The sequence below is a fragment of the Mustelus asterias genome, chromosome 4, assembly GCF_964213995.1.
Source record: "Mustelus asterias chromosome 4, sMusAst1.hap1.1, whole genome shotgun sequence".
Lineage (NCBI taxonomy): Eukaryota > Metazoa > Chordata > Chondrichthyes > Carcharhiniformes > Triakidae > Mustelus > Mustelus asterias.
The window spans coordinates 78,997,069-79,022,722 of record NC_135804.1 but is presented as its reverse complement, the minus strand read 5'-3'; the positions used below and the strand labels follow the sequence as shown (position 1 = coordinate 79,022,722).

The 25,654-nt window shown below is 44.6% G+C and overlaps 1 pseudogene; it reads left to right on the top strand.

The window, feature by feature from the left end:
• The first annotated feature begins 633 nt into the window (after positions 1-633).
• On the top strand, positions 634-24,281 carry LOC144493133 (interferon-inducible GTPase 1-like; annotated as a pseudogene).
• Positions 24,282-25,654: the final 1,373 nt, after the last annotated feature.

Below are 25,654 nucleotides of genomic sequence, written 5' to 3'. Positions count from 1 at the left end.
GGTTATTATTCCACAGCGGAGGGCCCCGTAGTAACCGGGTTACTCAGATGTATAGCCGCACTAGATTGCGCGGCATGGGCAGTAAAGGTCAGCGAGCCCATCATAATGACGGGGAATATTGTTTTACACACCAAACATACCTTGGTGGAAATGCTGAACACAGGAAAATTGCGGTCTGTCTCAAATATGAGACGGGCGAAGTGGGAGGCAGTGCTTCTCCCATCCACTAAGTCCATCACCATTGTACGGGACATGGGAATGAACCCCGCAGAAGGAATGTTAGGTGAAGGGTCTCACCACTCATGTGGGGACGTAGACGAAGAGGTAGAGGAGAGTAGAATAAAAGATGTGCCCCTGGAGGCACCAGATTTGGTCCTGTTTGTGGATGGATCACGGAAATATGTAGAAGGGTCACCACGGACAGGATGGGCGGTAGTGAATGCGGATTTACAAATTGCTCAAGCAGGAAGGATAGAGGGAAGCAAGTCAACGCCAGTGGCAGAACTAGTAGCCTTAACTCAGGCTTTTACCGAGGCGGCGGGGAAAAGGGTCAACATTCACACCGATAGTAGATATGCATTCGGAATTGTACATGACTATATGACCATTTGGGGAAGAAGGGGATTCGTCACTATGGGAGGCACTCCAATTAAACATGGCCAAATAATAACAACTTTATTGAAAGCCAGCGAGCTCCCATCGGAAGCCGCGGTATTGAAGGTAAAGGCACATCAAAGGGAACCAGGCAAACAAAGTCCTGAGTGGCATATCTTTAAGGGAAACCAGGCAGCCGACAAAGCGGCACAATCCGCCTTGGAAATGGGGGAAGTGCAGGCCTTGCCGGCCGCCTCAACTAAAACCGAACCCCCGATAGACATCACACTGCTACATGCTGATACCCCTGAAGAAGAACGTGTGAGGTGGAAAGTTCAAGGAGCTACACCTGATGGAGGGGGCGGAGGGGGGGGGGGGGGTATGGAGATTAAATGATAAACTTCTAGCCCCAGAATGTATCCAGCATACTTTGGTGCAGTTACATCATGGGCTGTCGCATGTGGGGAGAGATGCCATGATGACCAGTGAAGGAGGAAATTTTCCAGAAAACCATATTTGTATCATCAAACATATTTTTATTGGACTAATTGGCACCACTCATAACGGGCCAACAATGCAGAGGGGCACCCCCGGATGGATATTCGATCGGGTCTCCCCCTGCACAGCTGAGAGACTCACGAATTTCAGAAACTGCGGGAGATCCCTAATCTGCCTAGCAACAGCCTGTAGCTGCATTTTAAACTGGTCAAGGACGATCAAGATCCCTATGAAACGAGACACAGAGTGGGTTATCAAAACCAAGCTATCACTGAAACATTACTAATTCGGCCAAGGCAGACATAAAAATCTGATAAACTAAGAGATAAGGATAAAAGGTTAAGAATGAAATACCCCAGACACCCAACAGGACAGGATGACATTAACACTCAATCTCACAAGCAGGAAACACAGACACGGAACAATAGGACCAATTTAAATAAGAGGACACATAGAGATAGTAATGGGAAACGCATTTAGACACCGGGGCAGGACCAAGTAATCCCATTAACACGAACACACACCATACAAATGCTAAATCCATGAAACTTCCTAGGGACTTTTGAAACTGACAGACCACTTTATACATATTGTAAAAAGATGCATAATCAAATGTTCCCGCTCAAATTTGGAGCCCTATAAAGATCCAGGGCTGATGTAATCCAATTGAGATCAACGTGGCCAAGCCACTGTTTCTGAGCTGGCTACGGGGGTCTCCCTAGGATCCTAGTAAATTGTACAATAAAGACACGCTTTGAACCTTGATTTGCGACTCGGCTTCTATTCTGTGCTGGTAAGGGATTTTTCCCTACAACAAAATGGCGTAGTCACGGCAGGATTTGATATCTGACTTCTGACTGATGGCCACAGTTTGAAAGTCGGGATCAAATTTAAACGAATCTGATACAAATCCAGAGCAGTCAGAGGCGAGTGCAGGTCTCCGTTCAAAGTGAGGTACCTTTAAGGGTTAGGGTTTGTCTGTTTTGAGTATTGTTGTCTTGTAGAACTGTATAATCTTGCCTAAGTTTTAAATTGAAACAGAAGTCCGCACTAAAGAGGTACAGGTCAGAACAACCGCGTGGAAGAAGGTAAGTAACTGTTAACTTTAATAGGAGTAAAGGACCAAAGGTAAAGATAACAGGTTTTGGGCTATTTGATAACAAAGAATTAAGACTAATATAAAGATAAGTACCGCATGCAGAACTAATTGGTGTAACTAACCCAGGATTGTAAATGAAACCACTGTCTGTGCCAAGGCAATAGGACAAGGGAGTGCTTGACTCAAGGTGCCCTACCCTAAACTGGACGTTAAGAGGAGAAATCTCCCACGCTAAGGTTGGGTTTTGAAGCGGGCGCTAAGAGGCACAGGCACTCAGGGTGCAAGGCACGGACAGTGTAAATCGGGTAACAACACTGACTCTGAAGGGACGAACAACCTCAGAGTCGATACAGTTACTAACTATAACAGGGGCTTTGATAACAGAGTACAGGTGTGTAAGTGTTGAGGAAAAGTGGACCCGATCCATCCTGACCAAGAGACACGACGACGGAGGATCCATTAGGGACCCGGGCGGAGTTTGATAACCTTGTTCGTCTGTAGGGAACACCACAGCCCATAGCAGGATACCCGGTTTTGGGGGGTAACGGATCAACCCTGCTAGTGGGGGTGGTGGCCGAGCGGGAGGCGTTGTACTTAGAGGGGCTGGGAACAGGGGCGGACAAACCCACTAAACAACCAGCACACATCCCAATAAGACAACACAAAATAGTCCAAGCGTGAGGTGTCAGGAATAGTTGGGGGAGCCCAGGGGAAAGAGACCCACTGGAACCTCACTACGAGAACCTACAGCAATACAGACGGTGCTGGGGCAGTATCAGTGACAGGAGATAAGGGAGAGAGTTGAGGCACTTTTACTGTAGCAGCCAGCATACGGGGGTTGCAGGACTGCTAGACAGAAAAATGGCAGACCACGTTGTTAAGGGAGAAACTGCAGTAGCTCTCATTTTAAAGTATCTGTTAGCCAGAGAAGCGATTGTTGCAAAGATGAAACGGAACGGGTGGAACGCATCACAAACTTTAGAAGATCAAAGAAAGTGGGTAGACGGAGTTAAACGGGACAAAACAAAAGTAATGGGAGTAATATTAGTGACCCAGTTAGCTGGACTAATTGAGGAAGTAAATGCCTCCATGGAGGAGAGACACAAAGAGACAGAACAAATTAAAGTATTACAGGAGAGAGTGAGGGAGTTAGAATACAGAAACAACACTGCGGAGATAACGCAGAGATCAGAGGAAACGGACCCTCGGCGCCCATACGAGTCAGTGCAGAAACATACAGCCACTCCAGCATCAAAAGAAAACATAGACAATTATAATCTAGCGCCAGTCACGAGAGGAGGGACGTTAGCACAACCAAAGGCAACCTATAAGCCTTTTACGCCAGGGGAAAGGCAGCAGATGGATAGGAGAGATCTTAGTTTTTGTATTTCAGTGTGTTTGTGAAATCTGGTAGCTTGTCGAATGTAGGTGGTTGTTGTAGTAATTAGATTGAGAGCAGGGAGCTCTTTGTTCCTGTGGAATGTTTGCTACAGGCAGTAGGTGCAGTACATTGCACCTTGGTTTAGCCTCAGGGGGGCTGGGAGAGTGTTAAAACTGTAAAGATTCAAGTGATAGGATTTCTTGAATTTACTTCTGCTTTGAGTCAATTACAGTTTGGAAAAAAGAAGAATAAAAGCGATTGTCTTGATCAATGTTCAGTATTCTCTTTGAATGTTTTACACTCATCCCAGTCTGAAATGATAAGTTTGAATGAAAAAGGATGTACTGTGGAATGACTTTTGGAAGCTTCCATGTGTGTGTGTGTGTGTTTAAACAAAGTGGTTGCGTGGATGCTTTGTTGTTGTTTGTTTTAATGTTAAGAAAGGATTTAAACCTTGGAAGGAAGCATGTGCTCTTTCCTTTGTCTTGAAGTAGAAATTATAAGAGTTAGTTGAGGAGTTAAGAGAAGAAAATAAGTTATTTTGTGGAAAGGTAGAAAAGCAGGAACAAAAGACTGAGGTCTATGAATCAGTTTAAAGTGTATCAAGTCAGTGAAATACAGTATTAATCGCAGAATATCGCGATTTGCGAACGTCAGATAGTTTAGTATTCTGAACTAGTTAAAATTATGTACTGCCGTCGGAATTTCATGAGCCATCAAGGTTCAAGGTTTGCCAAATATAAAAGCACTGCAAAGCTTAAAACCTAGCCAGTTAAGAAACCAAAATGTTCCTAATCAAATAACTGGTATGTATTGTACCTGCTTTGATTTTGATTCGGCGCCTGTTACTTTTCCTAGAGTGCGGGGGTTTCGATCTGGAGCTCAGTTTAAAAAAAGAAACGGCTTAAATTAAAAGGGTTTGGATATCACGGGTACGATGTGTAAAGTGGTATGATACAACTGCCGCTTGATTATTTTTATTATACAGTATAGCACTGCCATATAGACACAAGAATAACATCAAATCCTGAAAAGCCTTAACCAACTTTGTATGATATATTCATATACTATATTGAATATTGATAAAGACATAATTATTTTGTGAAGTACTGTGGTGCGGCACTTGCACGCAAACAAATGATCAAATTAGAGATAGTGTAAGAGTACATCATATAAAGATCGGAGCTGTATGGCATGTGATTTTAATGGGGAAAGCGATGTCTTTTGATAAGATTACAGACAAATGAATGGATGTCCAATTGCAGCCAAAAAAGGCCAGTACAAAGTGTTATTTAATTCACACTAAGCTTGCTATGGATGGGGGATGCCAATTCAAGTTGATTCGGACCAGGGAACACATTTCACAGGAAAGGTTCTGAAAAACATTTGCCAACTATTAGGAATAAAACAAAAATTTCACATCCCCTATCACCCACAAAGTTCCGGGATGGTGGAGAGGATGAATCGGACTCTAAAAATAACAATGGCAAAAGCAATGCAATCCTCAGGTAGAAATTGGACAGAAGTCCTACCTGCAGTTCTGATGAGGCTTAGGGCGACCACAAATCGAACTACCGGCTTGACTCCATACGAGCTGATGACCGGGCGAGCAATGCACTTACCCGAAAACATTATTACAGGCTGGACAGATGTGGGTCCGATAAAAGATAGGATCCGACAATACATCCGAGACCTTAGCACCCAATTGAAGGGGATGCGCCGGTCCGTAATTTCTAATCAGGCACAGGTCGACGCAGAGGGGGACTCAGAAATATTACCAGAAGTCCCAAAAGCCGGGAGCCGGGTATTAACAAAAGTGCTTCCTGCAAAACCAGGATTTGCCCCAAGATGGCACGGACCTTACGAGGTCATTATTAGCGGAGATACCTGTGCCTGTATAGATATAAGAGGACAGGGGGTCTGGAAACACTGGACCCAATTAAAACTATATGAGGACAAATAAACTAAAAAAAAATACCGTTTTGCTCATTCAACTTCCACAGGAACCAGGACCAGATCCACTATCAAGACGTCGGAACCAACTACCTTTAATTTGATTGCCTGTTTATTTTTTGTATATACTGTAATTGTAAAATACTGTTGAAAAAAAAAGAGAGCGATATGGGAACAGGGACATATCTGATAATAACCCTGACCATTGTAAATACACTCCAGCATACGAGGGTTAGGGGAGCAGAACCACCAATCATGGAAGGAAACCTATTCCTGAGAACACACATCCAGATCTATGGGAATAGGACCGCTTGTTACCCCTCAGCGCGATCAGTAAACTCCCTATTCATAGCAACACCAGGGTGGCTCCCACAAGAGTTATTCACTATTGACACATCGGGGGCACCCTGCAAAGAACATATTGGGTACTTTAAGCAAGGGATACAAGGAAGGTGTGTAGAGCTCACTGAGCCGGGAATTCTAAGGGGGACGGGACCCCAACCGGAGGAGACACATGGGAACTACCCACAATGTTTTAAGGGAGAGGGATGGGGGTGCGTGCATGCCTTTGTCCCTAAAAATGATTCGTGCGCTGAGGCACATTGTGCTCTCCAGGAGTGCCGGGTCCGGGAAGGACACTTCACCTGTGACTGCAAGCAACAGAAATGCATTGCAGTCACCGCGGGTAGGCAGCTTATGTGTGGCAAGTGCAACAGCACCCACGTAAGCTCAGCCTCAGGGACATATCCATTTGATTCTCACCAAGAAGTACAATCAAGTGGACAGTCCAGGGGGAGGGAAGGTCCCACAAGATGGGGCCATGCGGTCAAACGACCCCGGGGAAATGCATGTTATCGGGTTAAAGACGGGTACGTGTTTTTATTCAAAAATGTATACATGACGGCCACAGACAGGCCTCCAAGGTTCTTTTCCGTAGGGACAATCAGACCTCTCACGGTTCCATGCCCAAGTGAGGGGCATGTCCAGAAACGCATAGTGACCAGGGCCATCAGCGCAGAATTTTGCTCCGACTGGCAGGCCCCTGTCACACTAGGGTCTTCTTTAGGATATGGATTTCTGGGGACACTATCCCTGGGAGGCGCCGCAGGGGTGATCAGTGCCAGTAATAGGAACTTCTTCATATGTGGACTGACCATTTTAGGAAACAACACCCTACAAGCATTAGGCGCAATTGACCAAGAACTCGCAGAACTCAGACTATACACACAACAAACGAGATATGCGGTGGACTATCAGCTAGCCAGACAAGGGGGGGTATGCACCATCATCAAGGAAAAATGCATCACATACGTACACGACAAGACACTAAACATAACAGCAGCCATGTCCGGGATACAAAAGCAATTGGATAACTTTAAACAGGGGTTAACAGGGACTGATGGGTGATTAGGATGGCTGTTTAACACAGTTTGGGGAGCATATATTATGAAGGGATTAATCCTAGTGGTAGCCATCCTGTTCACACTCTGCCTTGGCCTAACCTGTATTAAAGTGATATGTGCAAATATTACATCAAGAATGCTACCCACTGCCAGTATCCAGATGCAAGAACTTAACAACGACCCAGAAGAGGAGGAACAACGGCAAGGACAACAGCTGTACAAATCACTGTTCCTCTGAAGGTCGTCCATGGGGGGTCAGCCATGAATGGCACCCCCTGGACGAGAGGAGGGACTGAAGGAGGAAATTTTCCAGAAAACCATATTTGTATCATCAAACATATTTTTATTGGACTAATTGGCACCACTCATAACGGGCCAACAATGCAGAGGGGCACCCCCGGATGGATATTCGATCGGGTCTCCCCCTGCACAGCTGAGAGACTCACGAATTTCAGAAACTGCGGGAGATCCCTAATCTGCCTAGCAACAGCCTGTAGCTGCATTTTAAACTGGTCAAGGACGATCAAGATCCCTATGAAACGAGACACAGAGTGGGTTATCAAAACCAAGCTATCACTGAAACATTACTAATTCGGCCAAGGCAGACATAAAAATCTGATAAACTAAGAGATAAGGATAAAAGGTTAAGAATGAAATACCCCAGACACCCAACAGGACAGGATGACATTAACACTCAATCTCACAAGCAGGAAACACAGACACGGAACAATAGGACCAATTTAAATAAGAGGACACATAGAGATAGTAATGGGAAACGCATTTAGACACCGGGGCAGGACCAAGTAATCCCATTAACACGAACACACACCATACAAATGCTAAATCCATGAAACTTCCTAGGGACTTTTGAAACTGACAGACCACTTTATACATATTGTAAAAAGATGCATAATCAAATGTTCCCGCTCAAATTTGGAGCCCTATAAAGATCCAGGGCTGATGTAATCCAATTGAGATCAACGTGGCCAAGCCACTGTTTCTGAGCTGGCTACGGGGGTCTCCCTAGGATCCTAGTAAATTGTACAATAAAGACACGCTTTGAACCTTGATTTGCGACTCGGCTTCTATTCTGTGCTGGTAAGGGATTTTTCCCTACAACACCAGTATAGGGAAGGAATGGTGGTGGAAAGGAATGGGACGGGACATTGCCCGATATTGTCACCGGTGCATAACCTGTGCACAGTATAACCCTGGAAGACCTGTAAAAATCAAGATGGGGCACCAGCCTCGCCCCAAGGGAACTTGGGAACACCTGCAAATTGACTTTACAGGACCTCTTCCGCAGTCACACGGGAGAACCTACTGCTTGGTAATAATTGATCAATTCATCAAATGGGTAGAAGCATTTCCGACGAAAAATTGTTCTGCCACTACAGTGGCTAGAATACTAGCTGAGGAAGTTATCCCAAGATGGGGGGTGTGATGCGCGATTAATCCACTGGGAGGCTAGATCGTACCCGGGAATAAAGGCTTTTATTCGCAACAAGAATAGAGCATACTGCTTAATAATACAATCCCAGACTAAGGGCCACTCGGAAATAGCAGTGACCTTTATACTCCTGTAAGAAGGTGGAGCCAAACGGAGTGTACCACAGAACAATGCTAACAAGTGGAACACCCCAACCCTAACCCCAACAGTAACAAGAGTAACATATGTACAAGTACCCATAGTGCTAACCATCTATGGTTCACCACATTCACCCCTCCTTTAAAAACAAAGGCCGGTGGGGTAAAAAGACAATACGAACTGTCCATATGTTCACAAGTTCAGTCGTATCGGAGGTCCGCACCATCTCTGCGACCTTCGCAGCACTGGCTCCAGGGCCGGTTCTGGTGACCGTGGTGTCCCTTTCTCCAAGGTGGTGTCCAGTGACTCCTCCAGTTCCTCATGCACCTGTGGACCTCGAGGTGGCGACAATCTCCTGGATTCAGGCCAGCTGTACACGGGAGTAAGAGGATTAAGTGGAGGTCCCGATGCTGCCCGCGTCGTGTCAGGAGGGGAGAGAATGGGCAAAGGAATCCTAACCAGGGGTGCAGGAGTGACGGGGTTTTCCAGGTCCCCTGCAGGCCCCAGATCTCTGATGGAGACCGTGTCCTCTCGCCCATCAGGATATGCCACATAGGCATATTGAGGGTTGGCGTGGAGGAGATGGACCTGTTCAACCAAAGGGTCGGACTTGCGGGCCCTAACATGCCGCCGCAGGAGGACAGGTCCTGAGTACATCAACCAAGACGGCAGTGAGGTCCCAGAGGAAGACTTCCTGGGGAAGGTAAACATCCGCTCATGTGGGGTAGCGTTGGTTGCCGTACACAGGAGGGACCGGATTGAATGGAGCGCATCAGAAAGCACCTCTTGCCAACGGGAGACTGGAAGACCCCTGGACCTTAACGCCAGTAAGACAGCCTTCCAGACTGTAGCATTTTCTCTCTCGACCTGCCCATTACCCCTGGGGTTGTAACTCGTAGTCCTACTTGAGGCAATCCCTTTAGAGAGCAGGTATTGCCTCAAGTCGTCGCTCATAAACGACGAACCCCTATCACTGTGGATATAACTGGGGTAGCCGAACAGGGTAAAAAGACTCCGCAGGGCTTTGATGACCGTGGCAGCGGAAATGTCAGAACAGGGGATGGCAAAGGGGAATCGGGAGTACTCGTCAACCACGTTGAGGAAATACACATTCCAATCTGTCGAAGGAAGGGGGCCCTTGAAATCGACACTCAGTCGTTCAAAAGGGCAAGTGGCCTTAATGAGGTGTGCCCTGTCAGGCCGGTAGAAGTGCGGCTTGCACTCTGCACATACCTGGCAGCTTCGAGTTATCGACCTGACATCTTCTATGGAGTAGGGCAGATTCCGGGCCTTTACAAAATGGAAGAGCCGAGTGATCCCCGAATGGCAGAGATCATTGTGGAGGGCCTGTAGCCGGTCCTCCTGCACACTGGCACATGTTCCACGTGACAGGGCATCTGAGGGCTCATTGAGCTTCCCTGGACGGTACATGATATCATAGTTGTAGGTGGAGAGTTCGATTCTCCACCTCAAGATTTTATCATTCTTAATTTTTCCCCTTAACGTGTTGTTGAACATGAAGGCCATGGACCGCCGGTCCGTGAGCAGGGTAAATCGTTTTCCAGCCAAATAATGGCGCCAATGCCGTACGGCCTCCACAATGGCCTGAGCCTTTTTTTCCACAGAGGAGTGCCGAATTTCAGGGCCTTGGAGGGTGCGAGAGAAAAAGGCGACGGGCCTGCCCGCCTGGTTAAGTGTGGCGGCCAGGGCGAAATCAGATGCATCACTCTCCACCTGAAAGGGGATGGACTCATCGACAGCGTGCATCGTGGCTTTCGCGATGTCGGCTTTTATCCCTTCAAAGGCTAGGCGAGCCTCTGCTGTCAGGGGAAAAGAGGTAGACTTTATGAGCGGACGGGCTTTGTCCGCGTAATTATGCCCACTGTGCATAATACGAGAAGAAGCCTAAGCATCTTCTCAGTGCTTTGATGCTAGTGGGTAGGGGAAGTTCAAGGAAGGGACGCATACGGTCTGGATCGGGGCCGATGACCCCGTTTTCCACCACGTATCCGAGGATTGCTAGGCGGTGCTTGTTAAATACGCACTTCTCCCTGTTACAGGTCAGGTTCAGGAGAGACGCAGTGCGTAAAAACTTCAGGAGGTTGGCGTCGTGGTCCTGCTGGTCATGGCCGCAGATAGTGACGTTGTCCAGGTACGGGAAGGTAGCCCGTAGCCCGTTTTGGTCCACCATTCGGTCCATCTCACGCTGGAAGACCGAGACCCCATTAGTGACGCCGAAAGGGACTCTTAAGAAGTGGTAGACATGGCTATCTGCCTCAAAGGCCGTGTATTTTCGGTCCTCTGGGCAAATGGGGAACGGTGGTAGGCTGACTTCAAGTCGATGGTGGAGAACACCCGGTACTGCGCAATCTGGTTGACCATGTCAGATATGCGCGGGAGAGGGTACGCGTCCAGCTGCGTGTACCTATTAATGGTCTGACTATAGTCTATGACCATCCAGGGCTTGTCTCCAGTCTTGACCACCACGACTTGTGCTCTCCATGGGCTAGTGCTAGGTTGAATGATCCCTTCCCTGAGGAGCCGCTGAACCTCAGATCGAATAAAGATCTGATCCTCAGCGCTGTAATGCCTGCTCTTAGTCGCGATGGGCTTGCAGCCTGGCACGAGATTTTCAAATAAGGAAGGTGGGGTAATTTTGAGTGTCGAGAGACTGCATGTGGAGCGCGCTGGACAATTTGGAGGCTGCTGTTCTCCCACTGAAAGTGGAGGGAGTGGCCCATCGTACTGCAGGGTCACACTCTTCAGGTGGACCATAAAGTCTAGCCCCAGGAGTACCGGAGCGCAAAGGTGCGGTAACACGAGGAGCCTGAAGTTCTCGTAAACTGTGCCCCTCACCGTTAAGGTTACCACACAGCTCCCAAGAACAATAACAGATCGGGACCTCGATGCCATAGAGATTGTCTGCCTAACAGTTTGCACGCGGAGAGCGCACCGTTTCACTGTATCCGGATGGATGAAACTCTCCGTGCTCCCGCTGTCAAACAGGCAATGTGTCAGGCGCCCGTTTACCTCTATGTCCATCATGGACTTGTCGAGTCTGTGAGGCTTGGCCTGGTCCAGGATGATTGACGCCACTGTTGGTTCCCGAGTGTAACTGCAGGCAGCTGAGATAGTCGACGACGAGGACCCCTGCTGGTCTTCTGCGGCCGGTGTCGACCAAAATGGCTGCGCCCACGGATCGCACGTGGTCGATGGCGTTGAAAGCGGCGGCACCTGCAGGTCGCACGTGTCTTGCATCGTCGTCATCAGAAATGGCGGCGCCCGTGAATCGCATGTGGTTGAAGACATCGACGAGGCCGGAGACGAGGAGACGGATCCTGGGGAGTCACAGGCAGCACTGCTTGGCTTGGAAGGGGGCTTTGCTCGGCACACTTTTGCATAGTGCCCTTTCTTCCCACAAGTGGAGCAAAATACCGTCCTGGCCGGACATCTCTGACGAGGGTGCTTCACCAATCCACAGAAATAGCACCGTGGGCCTCCTGGAGCTGCCGCAGCCGTCAGGTCTGAGGTTGAGAACATGATCGCGCAGTTCCGAGGAGCCGCTGGGTAGAGTTGACGCGGTGGCTGTACTTGCCACGATGTTCCCACGTGGTCGGTGGGGTAGGTTTCAAGACTTCTGGAGGCTGTTTCCATCGCATCGGCCAATTCTACCGTCTTGCCAGGTCCAGGTTACCTTGCTCTAGCAGCCGCAGGCGAATATAGGATGAGCCGATTCCCGCCATGAACGCATCTCGGATCAGATCGTTAGTATATTGAGTAGCCGACACTGGCTTGCAATTGCAGGCTCTGGCTCGCTGCTGAAGTTCGCGCAGGTACTGTCCCGTCGTTTCACCGGGCTGCCGCCGTCGAGTGGCTAATAGGTGACGAGCATGAATTTCGTTTGGTGGTTTATGGTACAGCTTCTTGAGTAATTCGATGGCCTCTTTGTAATCTTGGGAATCACGGATTGTTGCATACACAGTGTCGCTCACCCTTGCGTGGAGGACCCGCAATCTGTCGGCGTCGGTCTGGACTGCTGTCGAGGCATCGATGTAATCCTGGAAACACTTCAACCAATGGTCGAAAGTGTTCGACGCTCCCGCAGCACGTGGATCCAAGGTTAGCCGATCGGGTTTCAGCATCTGCTCCATTTTTTTTTCTGAACAAAATTTGTTGCAAATAAAATTGATGCGCGATTAATCCACTCGGGAGGCTAGATCGTACCCGGGAATAAAGGCTTTTATTCGCAACAAGAATAGAGCATACTGCTTAACAATACTATCCCAGACTAAGGGCCACTAGGAAATAGCAGTGACCTTTATACTCCTATAAGAAGGCGGAGCCAAACGGAGTGTACCACAGAACAGTGCTAACAGGTGGAACACCCCAACCCTAACCCCAACAGTAACAAGAGTAACATATGTACAAGTACCCATAGTGGTAACCATCTATGGTTCACCACAGGGTGCCTGAGCAAATAGACTCCGATCAAGGCACACACTTTACGGGGAAGGTACTCAAGACCATATGTCAACTGATGGGGATAAAGCAGAAATTTCACATACCCCATCACCCTCAAAGCTCAGGAATGGTGGAACGTATGAATAGGACACTTAAGACCTCCCTTTCGAAGGCCATGCAGGAATCAGGAAAGAGGTGGACAGAAGTATTACCCGCCATATTAATGAAACTCAGGGCCACTACAAATCGGACCACTGGGCTGACACCATATGAGCTAATGACCGGAAGGGCTATGCAACTGCCCGACTCCATCATTACCGGAGGGGCAGATGTAGGCCCGTTACGGGACAGGATTAGACGAAATGTAGTAGAGTTAAGCTCCCAATTGAAAGATATGCGGAAAACAGCACGGGACAAACAAATAGTGATAGATGAGCACAATAAATGAGAACAGACCCCGGAGGTACCCCCGGCGGGCAGCAAGGTTATGGTAAAAACACTACCAGGAAAACCTGGATTTGCCCCCAAATGCAAAGGCCCCTATGAGGTCATTATCAGTGGAGACACCTGTGCCTGCATAGATATGCAAGGTAGGGGTGTCTGGAAGCATTGGACTCAGTTAAAGGAATACACCAATTACCGCAACAAAACAGTTAAAAGGGGAGTAAAGGGTTAAAAGAAAACAAACAGGTTGTAAGTTCCTCTCTCACGTGAGAGAGAGAGAAAGATGTGATTGCGATCGAGAGCCTCATGTGGTGGAATGGGGTATAGCAGATCAATGCTATATGCGAGTAGATTCGATCTTGCATCTGCCTGTGTAAAAATAATTAATTTAGTAGAGGTATTTAAAAGTGATAAAATAAATGGATTATTTGGATCAGGTTTTTGTTAAATTTGAAAATGTATTCTTGATAAAACTGAAGTTGAAAAGATAAATAGAAAGAATTATTCCTGCGTATTTGAAATGATGATTAATCACTTGTTTATGTTCCTCTGAATTATAAGACTGCAGTAAATTTTAAGATATAGTCAAAATTTAACAGAGAAGGGAGTTATATAAGGTAGAATGGGAGTGCGTGTGTCATACTGGGAATTATTATACTGCCATAATGCATTCTAATTAAAATGTGTTACATGGATCAACCATGAAAGTGTATTAAATGACAGACGGGCTAAAAGGGAGTGCCCGCCTATCATACCAAATTGACAAATCAATATAATTAGAGATGAGGGAAATAATTCAGTGGAATAAGTGAGATAAGAAAATGCTGAGGAAGTATTTGTTACAAACGGTTAAAGATTAAAGTGATAAGATTTCTTGAATTTACTTCTGTTTTGAGTTGAATTACAGTTTGGAAGGCAGCAGAATAAAAGTGACTGTTAATCAACGGTCTGTATTCTTAAATGTTTTACTTCCATCCCAGTTTAAGATGTTAAGTCTGAATAAATGTTGGAAGCTTCCTTGTGTATCTGTGTGTTTAACAACGTGATTGCGTGAATGTTTTGTTGTTGTTCGTTTTAATGTTGAGAAAGGAGTTAAACCTTGGAAGGACCATGTGCTCTTTCCTTGTCTTGAAGTTGAAATTATAAGAGTATGGTTGAGAAGTTAAAAAAATAATAAGTAATTTTGTGAAAAGTAGAAAAGCAGGAACAAATGAATAAGGTGAATATACTGTTTCTGAGTCAGTTTAAAGTCTTATCAAATCAATGAATCGTAGTTCTGATTATCCCAAGTTACAGCAGGAGATTAATCAGTTAAAACCTCAGTTGTTAATACAAATAAAGATGTTGTCCTTGAGATTTTTAATTTGCATTTGATGCCAACCATTGAACACCATGAATTATTGGAACTTGTGTTGCCAGTTAGTTACCGATATGAAATTCAAGACTTGTGTGATGTTCCGATAACATGCAACAAATTACATCATTTAAATCATCTAACATTGATGATAGTTCTGATAGTGTAACTAGTTAAAACTATATACTGCCGTTGGAATTGTGCCATCTATTGTTCAAGGTTTTCCAAATCTAAGAACACTGCAAAGCTTAAAACCTAGCCAGCTAGGAAGCAAACTCAAACATTTCTAATCAAGTAACTATTGTTATTGTTATATGTATTAGAACAAAGAACAGTACAGCACAGGAAACAGGCCCTTCGGCCCTCCAAGCCTGTGCCGCTCCTTGGTCCAACTAGACCAATCGTTTGTATCCCTCCATTCCCAGGCTGCTCATGTGACTATCCAGGTAAGTCTTAAATGATGTCAGCGTGCCTGCCTCCACCACCTTACTTGGCAGCGCATTCCAGGCCCCCACCACCCTCTGTGTAAAAAACGTCCCTCTGATGTCTGAGTTATACTTCGCCCCTCTCAGCTTGAGCCCGTGACCCCTCGTGATCGTCACCTCCGACCTGGGAAAAAGCTTCCCACTGTTCACCCTATCTATACCCTTCATAATCTTGTATACCTCTATTAGATCTCCCCTCATTCTCCATCTTTCCAAGGAGAACAACCCCAGTCTACCCAATCTCTCCTCATAGCTAAGACCCTCCATACCAGGCAACATCCTGGTAAACCTTCTCTGCACTCTCTCCAATGCCTCCACGTCCTTCTGGTAGTGCGGCGACCAGAACTGGATGCAGTACTCCAAATGTGGCCTAACCAGCGTTCTATACAGCTGCATCATCAGACTCCAGCTTTTATACTCTTTTCCCCCGTCCTATAAAGGCAAGCATACCATATGCCTTCTTCACCACCTTCTCCACCTGTGTTGCCACCTTCAAGGATTTGTGGACTTGCACACCTAGGTCCCTCTGTGTTTCTATACTCCTGATGACTCTGCCATTTATTGTATAACTCCTCCCTACATTATTTCTTCCAAAATGCATCACTTCGCATTTATCCGGATTAAACTCCATTGTGCTTGTTATTGTATTGTGCTTGTTATTGTATTGTATTGTGCTTGTTATTGTATTGTATTGTGCTTGTTATTTTTCTAAAAGTGCAAGGAATTCTGATCTGGAGCTCAGTTTAAAAATGGAAACAGATTAATTTAAAAATTAAATTAAGAGGGTTTTGAGATAACCGAGAAAAGCAAATCCTGAAAAGCCTCAACCAATTTTATAATATATATTGTGTATTGATAAAAACATAATTCTGTGAAAAATAAGGCTAGTTATTCCAAACATGTAACCATTCTTTGCCATAATTTGTAATAGCTTGCACAATTAACATTAACATGACAGGAAGTGAAACCGGATTACTTAAGAGAGAGAGAGAGAAAGAGTTGCAGCCAGACTCAAAAATCTTGCAGCATTCGACTGCACACAACAAACGGCTTATTCGGTTATCTGTGTTTTTAAAGAGCTGTGTCTGGCAGCATAAACTATTGGCATCTGTGAGACCGTATGAGACCTTATGAGACAATCTGTCTATAGAAGAATCATTTCTGCTTAAACATTGCACTTTCAAATGTGGACAAACAAATGATCAAATTAGATATAATGTAAGAATACATCATACAAAGATCGGAGTTGTATGGCATGTGATTTAAATGAGAAAAGCGATGTCTTTTGATAGAATTAGCCAGCTGCAGCCAGTACAAAGTGTTGTTTGATTCGCACTAAGTCAACTGAAGGGTCTGTTTATTTCTTCAGAATAAACTCGACTGATCTGAAGTAAATATGCCTTTCGTTAAGCATTGTTTTCGAAATAACGGTTATTTTAGACAAAGAAGGAGAGAGAGAGCAGCCAAAAACCAGCGCTGAGATTGAACAACTCGAGACATAGCCTGGATCGAACTAACTAAACATCGATCTGTTTCTACAGCATAATTAATTTAGATATTATTATTGCATACAAGCAGTCTCCAGCTACATCAACAACTTGGCCATGAGAAAGTTTGTTTACCTTACAATGTACTATCAGAGAATGCAGCTAAGTTTCTAAGTTGGACTCAGAATTCCAAGCTGATGAGGCCAAATTAGCTTCAATTAACTTAAAGCATAGCACAATTAATTACATTGGGCAAAAATACTTTGCACTGGCGAAAGCCATACAGACATCGGGGAAAATGAACGTGGATGAAGGTATTGCCCACCATACTAAATGAGATTAAGGGTTGCTACAAACCGAACAACCGGATTAACCCCTTATGAGCTAATGACAGGACGGACGATGCAATTACCAGAAAGCATCATAACAGGTGGGACCGATGTAGGTCCACTAAAAGATAAAATCAGGAGATATGTTTTGGAACTAAGCACCCAACCAAAAGGGATGCATAAATCGGTAAAAGACAATCAAGAAATAAGAGATGCAGAGAGAGCTTGTAATGCTCCCTGACAGTCCCAACAGTGGGATGTCCTAGTAAAAATATTACCTAACAAATCAGGGCTTGTACAAAAATGAAATGAGCCATATGAAGTTATGATTAGTGGAGATATCTGTGCCTGTATATACTCAGTTGAATATGCTGAAATTAATTGGAAAATATGTGTCAAAGACTACTTTCCTGGAGTCTATTTTCACTTCTTTATTTCCTAGTTTATAGGCAGTAACCAGTTTCTCATCCTCCAATGCCATGCCGAAGTAATCCTTGGAAGTATCTTTGTTGCCCAGGTACAAAACAAACAGATCCAATTGCAAACATTGACCTACAAGCAAGCTGAACGGGTTTGCGGGTTCGCGGTATCGCGCATGGGTGATATAGCCTTTGGACTTTTGTATAATGGCCGCGCAGGATATTAGTAAGTGATAAGATGCTTTTCATGCTACTTCTCACGACCCTGGCCCTGTTAGCCATAGCGGGAAAATATAGATGGAATTATGAGAATTTAGGGATGGGACACAGTGAACATCTCTGCAATGATGACTCTGTCTATTGTATGAACACCTTTGTGTATATGTCTTATCTGTATGCATCACAATCGAATTTGAGCAAGTGCTGGGTCTGTTCACACATTCCCATGCACGGAGGAAAGGGAGGAATTCACTTATTTCCTATCCCTTTATCAGCTCCAGATGTAATTGAATGGGTTTTAAATCAGAATGGAACCCAGAAAGGATCAAGGAAACTGACATTTAAAACCCCATCGGGTACCACTATGCAGGGTATCAGCAACAGTGATGTTGTTTCAAGGCTAGGGGGCGGAGGGTGCACTTTATCGTCCTTTAAGAAACATTACCAGCCCAGCTACGACAGATCAGATTCCCCATCCTACTTCATTGTGAAAAATCAACAAAGGGGAGTTATCTGCCTGATAGAAATGGAACCATACCTGTTGGCCGTAGCTACTGTATACAGCAGATTGATATCACTGATGACACTGAGGCCATGATACAGGTCACAATCCAGTGCCCCATAGCCACCGTCCCGGTTAACCTCTCCTCCGCTTATATAAGCGCGATGACTGCATATAATGGTACCTATTTTGACTGTGGAAACAATGCCTATCCATGACTTCCCTGGAATTGAACAGGATCGTGTTATTTGGCATATGTGATGCCTTATATTCACCATTACACTGACTTACGGGACCACTCCGAGATACACCTGCTTAGGGCTAAGCTAGCCATTAGTGAGACAGAATGGTTCTTTATGATGGCCTACCCATTTTTTGGGATGGCAAGCACAGCACAGGAACTTATACGGATGGCCTCAACCCGAGAGAAAGTTGCAAATAAGACTAAGGATGGGTTCGAGGAGGTGAGCACGGCCATCTCTGAAATGTCAGCAGAGGTCATAGCTATTCGAACTGTGGCGTTACAGAACCGATTGGCACTCGATTATGTGCTAGCCGCCCAAGGTGGAACATGTGCCATAGTTGGCTCGAAATGCTGTACGTATATTCCCGATGCTTCAGAGAATATAACTTGCTTGGCAGATCATATTAAACACGTGGCGAAAACAATACAGGATGAGGGGAACCAATATCACAACTATAACCCTCCGGGCTGGCTGGGGCAATGGTTCTGGTCGTGGGGTTCATACCTGATGCATGAAAACGATTGTATTAATTGTAATTGTAATTACTTGCTGTGTTTGTAGGGCATTATTGGACGCCTGTTGCAAAACAGTAACAGCGCGGATTATGACGGTCGCAAGTGTACAGGCAGAGGGGACAGACCTCCCAAAAAAGGAAGAGCTGGGCCCATATGCTGGTAACATTTGGTTCTGAGTTGGTCATAGGGGCCATGTGTAGACCACCTGGCACCCGACCAAAAAGCGGGGAGTGAAGTCGGGAATGGGTTAATAAACTTCAAAACTCAAAGTGACCTCTGTGATATTTAGAGCTTGTATGAGAAGTGCTGTAGAATTCATTGTTTTGGTTAGAATTCATTGTTTCTTACATTCGGACCAGATAAGGGAAAACCGTTGTCTCCTGAATGTATATCAGATTAACTTGTTTGTGCAAAGCCTGTGATATTGTTTCAAGGCAATGACGAACGATCGTGGCCTTGGAGATTGCTCGTACAGCGAGAATCTGTATACCGAGAGGTATAAAACTCTGTTCTTAACTCATATTTGATGAGAAGGCTGGGGGTCCACTGTTAGGAACCTCACTTCTCCCACAATTGTGAAAATAAACCTGCACTTTGATCCACTAATAGTGTCAGAGGTTTCTTACCTACAACAATTATGACATAATCTCTTCCAGTGACTTTGAAAGACTTGGTCACAAAAGGGGCAGCACGGTGGCACAGTGGTTAAGCACTGCTGCCTCACAACTCCAGGGACCTGCGTTCAATTCCCAGGTTATGTTATGTATCTGTGTGGAGTTTGCACGTTCTTCCCGTGTCTGCATGGGTTTCCTCCAGGTGCTCCGGTTTCCTCCCACAGTCCAAAGATTTGTGGATTAGGTTGATTGGCCATGCTAAATTGCCCCTTGGTGTCCTGGGATGCATAGGTTAAAGGGATGAGCAGGGTAAATATGTGGGGTTACGGGGATGGAGCCTGGGTGGGATTGTTGTCAGTGCAGACTTGATGGACCGAATGGCCTCCTTCTGCACTGTAGGGATTCTATGATTCTGAAAAGAATATGTTGCTCTGGCTTGGCATTTTTTGGTGCCCCAATGTCCTTGGTGCAGTTGTTACCTTAAATAGACTCAGAACTGTCGGAATGACCAATCTCTCATGATGGATATGTAAATCATCCATTTCACTAATGTATCCCCTTTGTTCATAGTCCTGTTAGAGAATGGGATTGTGTGCCATGTGTGCTGGCCATTCTTTGATGTAATACTCTGATATGAGCACACTGATCTCAGATTTCAGTGCATCTCTGAATTTACTCAGTCACTGAGTTGTTGTTGATAGAATTATCGTTATTGTCGATGCAAAGATTTCAACCTCTTCAGCAAGGACTACTTGATCAGCTCTTGCCATTGAGAAATAGGGCAATGCATTTGCTGTATTTGGAGGTCTTGTGGCACAGTGGGTAGTGTCACTGCCTCTTAGCCAGACACTCTGTGCTTGAGTCCCACCCCAGGACTTGATGGCCAAGTGAGGTGCAATCATAACGCAGCTATACAGGTTGAGTGTCAACCAGAAAATCCTCCAACATGCCAATGGCTGGTGGTAAGAGTGAGAGAGACTCCTGGTCATCCACGCTTGATGTGGTGTGGTGCCCCTCAAGCTGTGTAAACCTCTGGCAACAGACCTGTTCCGAAAATTACTTGCTATGGAAACAGATGAAAGTCTGCCTTCGTGCACCACTAGGTGTGGGAAGAGAACTGGAAATTTGCTGCATTTTGCTCTTTTCCTGGAACATTCTCTTTGCAACAAAGTTCATCATCCTTAGTCTGAAACATTGTACTCATGGAGGAATTTTTGCCACTCATAATTTGAGAATGTCAATAAGGGCTTGTGCTCTGTTTCTGCTTGATGTAGAGAACAACAACGTAATCTGTAAACATTTCACAAGTCCAAGTATCAGCTAATATCTTTTTCTCTATCACTGCATATCTCTTCCATCTATGTCAGAAAGCAGAATGCATAGCAAACTGGTCTATACTTTCCAACCATCTGTACGTGAAAGATTACAGCTCTTAGTCCGATAGAAGATGCATCGGCAGCAATGATAGTAGGTAGCTCTGGGGCATAGTAAGGTAAAATGTCATAATATCATCATTATCTCTTTGATTTTCTCAAATAAACTCTATTGTGCTTCCTTCTAACACCATGCATGCCTTGTAACAGCTGACGTAGTGACTTATTGACAACAGATTGGGCAAAAGCATTCCAACTTGGGTTACCATTCCCATGAATCTCTGGTGGTCGGTCATGTTCTAAGGAGATGGAAACTCCTCAGTTGCTCTTGTCTTCTGTAGATCAACTCTTGACACCATATAAATGTCCAAAGAGCTTAACAGTCAGCTTTGAGAATTCACTTTTGTTGTTGAGAGTAAGTCTTGCTTCCTGTAGGCATCTCAGCACAGCTCACATTCTAGTGTCCAGCTTAGTCTGAATGGATACATGGATCAGAACATCATTCATATGACATACAATTCCACCCGATCCTTTTACGATGGGGTTGGCATTGTCCAGTGGAAGATTTCTGGCACTGATGTAACACCAAAGGAGTTGCATCAAAACCTTCTAAATGTAGTGAAGTTTGTGACAACTTGGACACGTTTCAGGAATAAGTTGCCAAAAACCATTATTTGCTTCTAGATGTGTGAAGATTGAAATCGTTTCCAATTTTGCAAAGCGCTGATCCACAGTTGACATAATATGAAGTTTACATTCAGTTGCTTTGTTCAGCTGTGTAAGATCTGCACAAACTTTAATCAATCTGTCAGGTTTTGGAACTGGGACCATCCCTGAGCACCAGCTGATTGCTCTGTCACAGGTTAAATGATCCCTTGCTTCAACATAGAGTCAGTTTCCTTCTTAACTTTAGCCGGTGTGGATGAGAAACTTTTCTGGTTGTAAACAGACACATTGGCCTCATTTTAGAATTTAGAGTGATGTGCTATGTTGTCTTCAGCTTTCTCAGTCCTGTGAGCAACTGTGGGAATTCAGCTCTGAAGATTTGAAGCTGATTTTCTCAGCTATCCAGTTTCTCTACTCTGTAAATCAGATGTAAGTTGGCCCAGGCTTCCTGCTCAAGAGTGAACAAGACTGGGTCAGGCTCATATCTGAGGTTTCAGTCATAGTTCTCCCTATATTGAAGGGTACAGTTCTGTTGTCCTATGAGTTTGAGTCCTACACCTCCTGTAGTTTTATGCGTAATGGCTGAAGGGAACCACGGTTCAGTATCAGAAAGAACCAAAACTCTGTCTGTGTCTAACTTCAAGTGTGCATTGTTTCCCTCAACTAGAATATCAACTTTCCAGTAACTTCTGCTTAGTTCCTGGGTCACTCCAAGGAAAAGCATCTCAATATATTTGATACCTTCTATTCCATTGATTTTGCCACCTTTCAAAGGCTTCTCTTTTTGTTTATTGTGTACGGACTTCTTGCTCTGACACATAATTTGCAAGCGACCCTTCTGTCTGCAAAATAGCATGTAGCCTCTTTGGCAGGACAATTTTGCAGCTGTGTTTTTCCCACTACATTGATTACAGTTATCTAGGTTGGTGGATAAATGTTCTTCCTGCCTCCTCTTTTGTGCAGTCATCTCTTTGCTTTGAAGTTTGACATGCTCACTGAGATATTTGTTTTTGGATATGGTTCCAGTCACTCCCAATCACTGGTTGGGTTTGCCTTCTAAACTCAGTTGGTCTGCTTAGTGGAATCGTTAAGGTCAAATGGTCTGCCAACCTCAAGTGGTCAGATAATGCTTAATCCAAGACTCTGACAGCAAATCTGTCCCTGATTAGTTTATCCTTTAAGTTGTGATAGTTCTCTGCAAGTCTCTTCAGATAACTGATAAATGTATCAATACTTCCTCTCTGGCTTTTGAAATGCTTGTTATATATAGTCCAATTGAAAATGGTATTTTTTTCACAGATTGAAGAGAAAGACAGTTCATGAGACATTGCATCGATCTCTGTAATGATATATACTGCCTCATTAGTATATTACCTAGTTAGCGTCAACCCTTTATATTACAATGAGTGGCAGTCGCCTCTTTTATTCTACTGCACACCATCATGTATTTTTTTCTTTCAGAGATCAGATGGTTCTATCTTCGAACCCCTCCTTCTTCACTCAGGAAGAGCTCAATAAACTGAAGTCTGTCAATGAAACCGGCGGCATGGAAACAATTAAACCATTGTTACAGAAGAAGTTAGATGACCTGGATAATACAGAACTGAACATTTCCGTGACAGGCAGGGAAATCTGCCTTCGTCAATGCTATAAGAGGGCTTAAGAATGATGATGAGGGAGCAGCGGAAGTTGGTAACAGAAACCACAATGGAGCCAATTGGATACAGGCATCCCAACATGCCAAATGTTTGTTTCTGGGACCTGCCAGGAATTGAAACAACAAAATTTCCAGCGAATAAATACCTAAGGGTAATGAAATTTGAAAGATACGATTTCTTCATTATTATCTCTGCCTGTCGATTCACAGAAAATGATGGAAAACTTGCCAAAGAGGTTAAAAGGCTGGGGAAGAAAATCTATTTAATTCGATCTAAAATTGATAATGATGTCTATTCAATGATGAGGGGGAGGAAATTTAATGAAGGGGAAGAACTGGAAAAGATCAGGAATAACTGTGTCAGCAAGTTGGAAAATGCTGGCATTTCATCACCCTGTGTTTTCTGATATCAAACTTTGATCTGAATTTGTATGATTTTAATCTTTTAAATGAAGCTCTTGAAAATTATCTTCCCAGCATAAAGAAAAGTGTGTATAAACTGGCCCTTCCCAACCTAAATGTGGAAATTGTAGAGAAGAAAAAGGAAGAGCTGAAGAAGTAAGTCTGGATGTTGGCAGCAGTTGCTGGAGCAGTGGGAGCAGTGCCGGTTCCTGTAGTCTCCCTTGCTTGTGACATTGGGATCCTGATTGAAGGAATAATATATTTCCGTGAATGTCTGGGTATGGATGCTGCCTCCCTTCGAAGACTGGCCAACATGGCAGGGAAACCTGTGGAGGATCTAAAAGCCGTGGTGAAAACTCCTCTGGTGGGCGAAATAACCCCTCACATGATAGACAGAATAGGCTGGGGTATCGCTGCCGTCACCATTCCAGTAGTTGAATTTGGCCTTGCATTCATCCCAGTTGTAGGATCCATCTTTGGAGCAGGATCATCATTTGTTGTTACCGACAAGCTGCTGAGTGATGCACTGGATGATTTTACAGAGAATGCACAGAGTGGTGAAAGTTGCTTTTGGGACTGAATCAATCCAGTAATTAATGCTGTAAATGATATATTAAAAGGGTTTCACCCTGAATGTTACAGGAATTCTATTCTGCAATTTTCCATTTTTGTGGATTCATTCCTGAAATAATTCTAATCCACTTCTAGGAATGAGGTCCATTGACCACTGTCTGGTGTCAGAGTTTGTTTCGTTGAAATTTGAAAAGAGAAATTCCCATTATTCAATTTCACACACACATTGCATGCAGACCACCCCCATCGTACAGACCTCCACTCATTTAGGTATTCTCTCATACAGACCTCTCCTCATACAGACTCCCCTGATACAGTCATCTCATGTAGAACTTTGCTTGTATAGGCCTTCCTTGTAAATACCTTCTCTTGTGCTTTCCTCCTACCTTCATCCTTCATACAGACCCAACTCATTCAGACCACCTTATCTAGACCACCCATTTAACTGACCATCACTCATACAGATACAACATCTCTCATATCGACTACCCCATGCAGATCCTCCCATACACACTTCCCTCCATATAGACCACCCCTCATACAGTCCTCTCCTGATGCAGATCACAACTCATAGAGACTCCTTTACCAGATAATCCATGTTATTGACCACCCATCTCTCAAACCAGCACCCATAACTATTGCCCTAAGAGACCACCCTAATATGGACTACATCACATTCAGCCTCTTCCTACATTTCCTTCATTTCTTATCACAGTGACTTCAAAGTTCTTTAATTAGCTCTAAATTGTTTTGACGTATTAGACTTAGCAGTAACTGTAAAGATACCTCAACTCCTGTACCCCAGAGAGTCTAACATTGCAGCCTGGGAGACAGATCAATTGTTTTGTGAGAAAGTCCTCTGTTGGTGAGGTAATGGTGTGGAGGAAATGTGCCTCTGTTGAGGATTAACCAAAATAATGTACGGTGAGTACTCAAATATATCTAGTTTTTATTTACTTGTGCACAAGTGAGAATACAATACAGCAGAAAGCATTACAGGGTATTCTGTGGATTCATACAGAAAATGCATTAGTTATAGTTCACCGTATCTTGCTTTTTGGATTTTTGTTATTGAGAAGGTTCTTATTTTCATCCTGTAGCCAAGGCAGGGAATGGAATGTTTACGGAACTTACACAAGGTGAAGATTAGCCTGAATATGCAAGTACTGGCTTCACTGAAAGCCTCGTATGCTGATAAGCACTTTCCATTACTTGACAGAGTTTTCTTTTGACAATTATGGAACTTTAATTTTAACCTAACTTCCACACCTGAAAATCTGTTACTTTTCTTATTCCATGTCTTCCTCACTGGATGAAGAGCTGGCAGCCATGAACAGGAAAAGCGATGGGAATGGGGGGTGGTGGGGGCGAAATTCAGTTGAGAGATGTGAAT